The sequence below is a fragment of the Leiobunum rupestre genome, chromosome 7 (assembly GCF_980474605.1).
Source record: "Leiobunum rupestre chromosome 7, qqLeiRupe1.1.hap1, whole genome shotgun sequence".
In the NCBI taxonomy this organism is placed as follows: Eukaryota; Metazoa; Arthropoda; class Arachnida; order Opiliones; family Sclerosomatidae; genus Leiobunum; species Leiobunum rupestre.
The window spans coordinates 5955664-5966239 of NC_143390.1; positions in this window are offsets into that span (position 1 = coordinate 5955664).

The following is a 10576-nucleotide window of genomic DNA, read 5'->3' on the forward strand; positions in this document are numbered from 1 at the left end:
GTCACCACCTTTTAACCTTAGTAAAAAATATCAAAAATACAGTCACCTTGTGGGTTTCGTAAAATACCTTTCGCCAGTCACCGTCCTGTGTCAATTTATGAGGGGAGTATGAGGGCAGGGCCGTATTAAGGCATGTGCCAATTTTGCCATGGCACAGGGGCCCCCGAGGTTTGTGGGCCCCTGTCTTCGAAATAAATAATTTTCAATTATTTCTTTATTATTATTTTAAAAAGTAAGGTCTGAATAGTTCTTTTTATAAAATAACCTTGGCCATATTGTCGAAATGTTGCCTCCCCGCTTCAGCTGTGGATCCGTTTTCTATCCCACTAAAGAGTTAATGAACTCATTCTTAGGCATTGGCTGAACTATTCTAGTGCAACATTTCAACAAGTTGGGCAAGCGTAAAGACATTTTATAAAATCAACAATTGTTTTAGGGGCTTAAAAAATCTACTTTGCACCCGGCCCCCAAAAGTGTTAATCCGGCTCGGATGGTCAAGTAGCCGATTGCTCGAGATATAGTGCCCTAATAATTAATGACTTCAGCCAATAAGATTGGAGATGCTAGCTAAGCTAGGATAGCGTCATCTGAATATGCCCCGTATAAAAAGGGTGTCGGGCAGGCTTGGAAATAAGGTTTATTTCTAAACTGGTCTATTTGGCCAGTGACTCCCAACTCTTGAATTATTTAAGTGGTCACGTAGACCAGTTGGTTAATAATACGCCAGATAATTTGGAATTAATAAACTGGACGCTGGACCAGTGAACCCCTAGCTTGTGAATAAAAAAACTGGTCCGAGCAATTAATAAACTTTGACCCAGTGACCACCGCTTATTTCCAAGCCTGGTGTCGGGCCACTGGAGGAGGATCTTCGGCAACCGTATAATAAGGATAATCTTCGCCTTCTCTCTTCAGAAGAATTTTAAGTTTATATAATATAATTTCAATAAAAGAGTTGATTTTCATGTTTCTTCGCTCATACATGGGAATAAAATAAGCCCACAATTATTAGACTTCAAAACGTGTATTTCGAATTTTATAAAAAATATTTCATAATTGTTTATCTTGCAACTTCACTAACCATCTTCTCAAATTCGTGCACCTTTTACACCAAAGTGAATGACAGTGGTTAGCACATTCGTCTCGCAGCAAGAGGAGCCGGGTTCGTTATTAGGTTGAGGCATTGGGTAAAAAATAGTAACAACTTCTTCCGCGTAGAGTTTGCACGCAATCTTCCCACTAGTTAAAAGGGATTTCCCTCGACTTCTGCGATTTCCCCTTTCCATAAGAACTTGTAGAGGTCAACGATAATAGTAAGTGTAAGAAGCTGTTGGCATGAAGGGCTTGCCACCACCCACCAACGCATTGTAACCCGGCCACCCGAAATAATGGAAATAAAAGTCGCAAGATGACTTGGGCCTATAGCGGTATCTTTGGTATAAGCCTAGCTGATTATTATTATTAAACGTTTTTTTTGGGGGGGGGGACACATGCCTCATGTTACACGCCTCTAGCTACGCCACTGTCCTGCCGATTATCCTATATTTATCCCGAAACAGGTTTTTCAATAACATATATCAAGTTTCAATAAAATATATCAAGTTTCAATAAAATATATCAAGTTTCAATAAAATATATCAAGTTTCAATAAAATATATCAAGTTTCAATAAAATATATCAAGTTTCAATAAAATATATCAAGTTTCAATAAAATATATCAAGTTTCAATAAAATATATCAAGTTTCAATAAAATATATCAAGTTTCAATAAAATATATCAAGTTTCAATAAAATATATCAAGTTTCAATAAAATATATCAAGTTTCAATAAAATATATCAAGTTTCAATAAAATATATCAAGTTTCAATAAAATATATCAAGTTTCAATAAAATATATCAAGTTTCAATAAAATATATCAAGTTTCAATAAAATATATCAAGTTTCAATAAAATATATCAAGTTTCAATAAAATATATCAAGTTTCAATAAAATATATCAAGTTTCAATAAAATATATCAAGTTTCAATAAAATATATCAAGTTTCAATAAAATATATCAAGTTTCAATAAAATATATCAAGTTTCAATAAAATATATCAAGTTTCAATAAAATATATCAAGTTTCAATAAAATATATCAAGTTTCAATAAAATATATCAAGTTTCAATAAAATATATCAAGTTTCAATAAAATATATCAAGTTTCAATAAAATATATCAAGTTTCAATAAAATATATCAAGTTTCAATAAAATATATCAAGTTTCAATAAAATATATCAAGTTTCAATAAAATATATCAAGTTTCAATAAAATATATCAAGTTTCAATAAAATATATCAAGTTTCAATAAAATATATCAAGTTTCAATAAAATATATCAAGTTTCAATAAAATATATCAAGTTTCAATAAAATATATCAAGTTTCAATAAAATATATCAAGTTTCAATAAAATATATCAAGTTTCAATAAAATATATCAAGTTTCAATAAAATATATCAAGTTTCAATAAAATATATCAAGTTTCAATAAAATATATCAAGTTTCAATAAAATATATCAAGTTTCAATAAAATATATCAAGTTTCAATAAAATATATCAAGTTTCAATAAAATATATCAAGTTTCAATAAAATATATCAAGTTTCAATAAAATATATCAAGTTTCAATAAAATATATCAAGTTTCAATAAAATATATCAAGTTTCAATAAAATATATCAAGTTTCAATAAAATATATCAAGTTTCAATAAAATATATCAAGTTTCAATAAAATATATCAAGTTTCAATAAAATATATCAAGTTTCAATAAAATATATCAAGTTTCAATAAAATATATCAAGTTTCAATAAAATATATCACGTTTCAATAAAATATATCAAGTTTCAATAAAATATATCACGTTTCAATAAAATATATCACGTTTCAATAAAATATATCAAGTTTCAATAAAATATATCAAGTTTCAATAAAATATATCAAGTTTCAATAAAATATATCAAGTTTCAATAAAATATATCAAGTTTCAATAAAATATATCAAGTTTCAATAAAATATATCAAGTTTCAATAAAATATATCAAGTTTCAATAAAATATATCAAGTTTCAATAAAATATATCAAGTTTCAATAAAATATATCAAGTTTCAATAAAATATATCAAGTTTCAATAAAATATATCAAGTTTCAATAAAATATATCAAGTTTCAATAAAATATATCAAGTTTCAATAAAATATATCAAGTTTCAATAAAATATATCAAGTTTCAATAAAATATATCAAGTTTCAATAAAATATATCAAGTTTCAATAAAATATATCAAGTTTCAATAAAATATATCAAGTTTCAATAAAATATATCAAGTTTCAATAAAATATATCAAGTTTCAATAAAATATATCAAGTTTCAATAAAATATATCAAGTTTCAATAAACGTTTATCCTTGGCTTCATTGTACCAAGTCATGTATTATCATATTTTTATATTGCTGTAATATCCCAAATTAAACCGAACAACCACATAAACCATGTAAGTTAGGGCTTAACATATTTTTCTGTCTCAATCTCGAATTCTACTAAATCGGAGGCAAGCCCGATACCAAAACGTCTTCATCGTATTTTCTGAAATTGAACAGACTTGTAGCCGATCTGCGAAAACCCATTCTCTAATAGTCAACCCAATTCCGAAAAAGTCATTTAAACACATTTATTGCCTTAATTAAGAATAATATAAGAACAATTTCCCAATAAAAAAAGGCGTGTAACGGGTCCGTCCGTAATTTGAACTCGGGATCTCTCGCATTTTAAGCGAGAATCATCACCCTAGACCAACGAACCACGACCGCGACCGTTCTTCCGCGTCGTCAATATTAGAACAATTTAACAATAAAAAAAGTCGCGTAACGGGTCTGTCCGGAATTTGAACTCGGGACCACTCGCAACCTAAGCGAGAATCATAACCCTAGACCAACGGACCACCACAGCGACCGTTCATCCACGTCGTCAATATAAGTACAATTTCCCAATAAAAAAAAGGCGTGCAACGAGTCCATCCGTGATTTGAACTCGAGAACTCTCGCAATTAAGTGAGACTCGTAACCCTAGACCAACGGACCACGACAGCGACCATTCATCCACGTCGTCAATATAAGAACAATTTCCCAATAAAAAAAAGTCGTGTAACAGGTCTGTCCGGAATTTGAACTCGGGACCTCTCGCATCCTAAGCGAGAATCATCACCCTAGACCAACGGGGACGTCCGTGACCGTTCTTCCGCGTCATCAATATAAGAACAATTTCCCAATAAAAATACTTCCATATAATGGGTCCGTTTGGGTTTTGAGCCGGGGACCTCTTGCAAACTAAGCGAGATACATACCCCTAGACCAACGGACCAAGATAGAAGCCATTCATCCGCGTCGTCAATATAAGAGCAATTTCCCAATAAAAATCCTTCCTTGCAATGGGTTGGTCCGGGATCTGAACTCGGGACCCCTCGCACCCTAAGCAAGAACAATACCCCTCGACGAACGGACCAAGATAGGGGCCGTTTATCAGCGTCGTCAATATAAGAAACATTTCCCAATAAAAATAACCCCGTGCAACGGGTCCGTCCGGGATCTGAACTCGGGACGTCTCATACTATACGCAAGAATCATAACCCTAGACCAACGGACCACGACAGTGAGCATTGCTCTGCGTCATCAATATAAGAGCAATTTCTCGATAAAAATAATTCCGTGTTAGGCCTCCATCCGGGATCTGTACTCGGGAAGTCTCACACCCTAAGCGATAATCATACCCCTAGACCAACGGACCAAGGTAGAAGCCGTTTATCCGCGTCGTCAATATAAGAACAATTTCCCAATAAATATAATTCCGCGCAAAGGGTTCATCTGGGATTTGAAGCCGGTACCTCTCGCATCCTAAGCGAGAATCATACCCCTCGACCAAAGGACCAAGACATAGGCCGTTTATCAGCTTGTAAAGTGATTCTGTTTTGTATTAAAGTCAAGTAAGCAGGGGAAGCGAATATTTACGAAATAACGGGAAAGTCATTTTTTCCCACTGACTTTTGGAATCGATCAGAGACGAATAATTACAGACAGATTTTATGTTTGTTCTATTTATTATTTAGCTTATACTAGTATAGACTTTGTCTTTTAAAATCAATATTTTTATACAATGTTGTGTAAATCTTTCATATTTTGAAAAATACAATATTCGCATAGGTCACCTTATCTATTAAACAAAAAATCGACCTTATGGTTTGACTATTTAGCAAGTTACGCTAAACCAAACGGTAGTTTTCTTGCTGTAACTAGAACGAACGAAAATTTACCGTTTACCTTAAGTTACCTACAAACAACCGCATAAGTGTTTGATGCCTCTTAGTAGTCAAATGACTATGCTGCCTATTGCAGATATGTTTGTCCAAATAGACCTCTACTCTCTTCCACCTTGAAAGGGCTTATATGACTATTTAATTAGAGGCATTATTAACTTATAACAATCGCATTTTGGTACGAAAAAAGTCTTTACCTTTCCATAATTATCATTTATTTTTTAAGTTCATGGGTTATCAAGCCGATGTCGCTGTGCTGGTTTGTTTGAGAGACCCAGCGAGATTAATGAGATGAGCCGCGCCGACTTCATCATTATTCGGCAAATTTTTGTTAGCTCCCGCCGAGAGACTTCAGTTATTCTGGGAAAGAAAGAGGAAAATTCGTCGGAATATTTTGATTTTTATGGGATTATTGCCTTCATTCGTCGTGTTTACCCACCAGGAAGTATTATTTTTTAACCTTCCAGAAAAAAACGAGAGACGCCTGAAGAAAAGGAGACGGGAACAACGTTATATACAAATGACGATGTTTTATTTTCCCCTTGAAACCAGCGGGTGACGAATGTATAATTTAGCTGGCCTTAAACTTGTTACAAATATCGTCATTTACGTAATATATTGAAATAGACCATCGAGCGTGCGTATTGGTAATTTTGTATTTATTACTGAAACAAAAGATACAAATCAAAGATTGAAAACTAGCTATAGCATTTCGATCTGCAAATATACCGAAAGAGTATTTCAAAAATGGTAACTTTAAACAAAAAATGGTTGCCTCGTATCTTGTAAACACTTAACCGTTATTCAAAACCACGTAATAATAAATAATTTTATCTATTTGGAAAGTTATTGATATGAATGTTGCAACTTCGAAAATTTTAAAATATCACCGTTAGGTCGATAACGGCATTTAAAATTTTAGTTTTTTGGGGGATTGAACAATGATACCTTTTTCTCGAGAACTAAAAATTTCACTCTAAGGAATTTTTACAATTTATGAAATCATGGGCGAAGAGCAGAATTTATTAAAAAATATAACTTTATATATAGTTTTTCAACAATAGAGCATTGGTTTTTTCAATCTAAATTACCCACGAGACGAATTTTGATGACGTTCCAGGGTGATAGATTTAACAAGGTAGGAAATATGTTTTGAAATAACACCGATGTCAAAATGTCTGTTACATATAAAATACACGCAAGTTGGTATCTAGGTGAGAAACTGGCACTGAGTTTTAACTTAAGATCCAATCTCGAATTCGAACAAACCTGTTATATTAAAAAACAATATTGCGTTAAAAGTCACCTTATTTTAATTTAAATACAAATTAACAAACATTAATATTCAAATATGCTCTTAAAACGTTTATCATTGACCTTAAAATTTACACACCAATTATTTAACAGGATAGAAACGAAACAAGTGGCGTTCCCCTATTTGCATATTTCTAACATTAAGGGGGACTTCCATATTTTTGGTGGATCAACGAATTTCACATTTCTATTACCAGGTTTAACGGAAGCTAGGATGATTGGAGCTAGTTACGTTTATAACAAGTCGTCGCGCGTGATAGCAGACGATTTTTTGTTTAAGTTCAGACCTCCTTTAACGCAGGCGTTTGGCGTTGGCATATGCGTGTCTTATATGTCCCTTTCAATGTTGAATACTCCGAATCTGATGATCTATTGATAGTAAATCAACTACAACAAAGAACACTAAACTTGATATAAACAACTACAACTTGGAGTGTATAACAAATTAGAGCAGTACAGCGAGTTACAATTTACTGCGAGATGGCGATAATTGGCAAGATGTAAAGAAATAGATACTGTTATAAAGCCTAGCAGCTTTATGCCATAAGCTGAATAATCACCGTGCTCAGGGTCTACTAAAGTCTTAAAACGACTTTGTTAGTGTCTTTGTCTAGGCCTTGAAACGGTCATCAGAACCTTATGCTTGTAATTGTTCTAAGTCTGAGCTAGGAGCAACAAACACAACGAGAACGCAGCTAGCCTTTAAACACGCTAACGCAGTGTTGTGTACAAATTTCATAGGACGAGCCTTTACGCTGAACGTTTTACGGGCGGGGGGAAGACAATTTCCGGATTTTCCCCTTCCGACGGCAGCAGGCCCTAAAGCGTCTAACCAATGAATAATGTACACAATAAAATGCACGACTTTTGACGGGTTGCGTTCTCCTTGTGTGGGGTGCTGAGTTTGTTGCTCCTAGGTCTGAGTTACTTTCGACCAGAAACCTGTGTTAATGCTCATTAGCAGATCGCCACTTTCGAACCATTTCATGTAGATCATATGATTAATTCTAACCATGCTTTATAGCGTGCCGTTGATTTAAATAAAATTCGTCGCATTTTAAATTCAAATCGTCAATACTTATCAAAATTCCCATAGTATTCTCAAAGGGTGATACGTTCTTGAACTTCTCAAGTAAAGATAAAGGTCTGATCTTACCATTACGTTGAATTATTGCACGCCTGATGGGGTCAGATTGCACTTTCGCTTTTCTAGTAGGGTAAAGATTTGATTTTTGCTTTACTTGAGAAATTCAATTTAAAGAATTTGTGTATTTTTGAGATAATTCAAACATTTCACTGATGGCGTAAACTTAAAATAACACGATAAGAAAACCCTCGAAAAGAGGAAATTTGTTGGAGTGTAGATTGTACACTTCTAAACATTTCCATACCTTTTTTCTTGCGTTGGCTTAACCTCTCTATTCTATGAAACAGGTGTTGTATTTAGAAAATTATTGAAACTAAATGAAACCAAGTATTTGAAGATTAATATTTATCGGCCTCTCCATTCAAAAGCAAACTTTACCGGCGCCATTGAGTCTCCAACGAAAGAGGAAAACGGTGATTTTTCGATTAAATCGTGATGTAATGGCTATCAAGCAATTCCGCCATCGGATTTTTCCCATCTCCGGAAAGTTGTTGAGTAACAAGGAACTATAGGGTCTTCCCGAACTCGTTTCTTATAGCTCTCGTACATTAATAATGAGGCCATGAAAAAAAATCGAATCTAGTTAAATTGAAGGACGAGATCGCGACACGAAAGGAAGGAACTCCGCTCCTTCGATGAAACTGCCGCCGGACATGACCAAAATCGCTTCTCTTTCTAGTCTTTCAGATATACGCCCATCTTTGGCTTGTATCGGGAGGCCTTTTAAAATTGTAACTGTTTTTGCAGGTTCTGCTTTAGCTTTTCCCTTTCCAAATTAAAATTTATTTGTTTCTTTCCTTTGTTAATTTTGTCATTTTCAACTAGTGATTTATAAATCTTTGGTGCAGTGGCGTAGCGAGGATTTTGGTTTGGGGGAGGCGAGGCACGCAATTAAACTTAAACTAGCAGGAAATTATATGTTAATACACTAGGAATGTCTAAGAATCCATTGTCACCGTGCTGCGAATTGCAGCCTGAGCTTAAACTATGTTGCATTTAAAACATTGCGTTCATTAAAATCTTGGAAATCAACCAGGCCCGTTTCATTGACAATCATCATGGTCACCATAATCTTCCTACGTCTACGTACATAATTCGTGAGAAATACACATATTGATCTTCGATGACGAGCTTGTTTCCGTTCTATAAAGACATTGTAATTTAAATGTGATCATCAGTGTTTTCTCAAGAACAGATGCGCAAATAAATTAGGAACGCGGTGCGGACATATAGAAACGATCGTTCCTTAAGCACCCAATTACTTCGCTATTACAATGGCAATAAAATTACAAAATACAAGCACTTATTCGAAGGAGGCGGAGGCGAGTTGGGCGAAATGTACTGGCGTTCGTGACAGAAACATCAAGAAAGTATTTAGGTTACTGAGAACGTAAACTGCTTTTTAGAATACAGAAATACTTGCCTATCCGGTTTTTAATAAGAATTAAAATTAATATAGTAACGCCATCTATCGGGAACTTGTTATAATTTATTTCTTGTCTACCACCGTTTTCGGTGTTTATTATTAATTAAATTAATTAAATGGTTAGAGTTAGCTTTAATTAAAGTTTCAAGAACTAAATTAAAAAATTAAACGATCTTACCTGGCATGTTTTCTCGAAATATAAAAGAAAACGTTAATTATTGGCGCTATACAATTTGTAGGTTCTGGGTAACATCTTAGAATAATAAGAATTTGTCAATTTAAGAGTAAACTGTCTGGCCCCCGACCAAGCATGCTGCCAGAACTTTGATCACAACCCGGTAGCTGTTAATTAATACATCAACTTTTTGTATTACAATTTTTAACTTCATTTCGCAATTTTTTTTATTAAATGAAACATTTAAATTATTAAAAAAAAACTATCATTATAAAGATTAAATAAAGAGTAAATTAATATTCATAGTTTTAATTGAATGAATGTAACATTTGAGTGATTAATATAATGTACTGAAAAAAGCGCTGCCCTTTTCTAAAATGTTTCTAACTTTTGAAAGTTTACATTTTTTCCGTAGTTATTGAATAGATAACCTGTTTTTAATAAAATGGAAGAGTAACATTACCAAAAATAAAGGAAAGTTTTTTTGGCCCAACATTTAAATTCCCGAAGTGGTAGATTTCATTGCCATAGAATTTGTTTTAATTTTTGAAGGGTTTTAGAGCATTATCTACAACTTTATCATTGACAATCGTAATCTAACACTTTGTAGAGATAATTCCCTTTTCAATAATTGCCGAATAATTTTGAAACCGAGAAAATATTCACTTATGAATTTTAACTATTAAAATTAAATACTTATAATTTTAATAATCTCATAAGACACTGACTCTCTCGCCCAACCAAAAGGAGTAGTATATTATCGTCCTTGGAAGTAGTATATTTCGCATTGGAAGTAGTATATTTCGCATTGGAAGTAGTATATTATCGTCCTTGGAAGTAGTATATTATCGTCCTTGGAAGTAGTATATTTAGCATTGGTCACTAGGGGGCTCTTTGTTGAACTAATGATTGAACAATAACTCTGGAAATCTGATTCACGATAATTTGTCTTAATTTCCATACTCATTGTTGTTACGTTACTTATGACAATAACTAGGAAAAAACCGTTTATTTAACATAAAGCCTTCATAAAAAATGTAACAACATATAAGAATATAAGCTGTCCTGTTCGGAAGAACAATGTATTGATTCTTTTCTCGTTTGAAATTCATATTTTATCTACGGGTAGTATCAGCAAGGGGCGTTTTAGTATTCCAAGCGCAACACCCGTG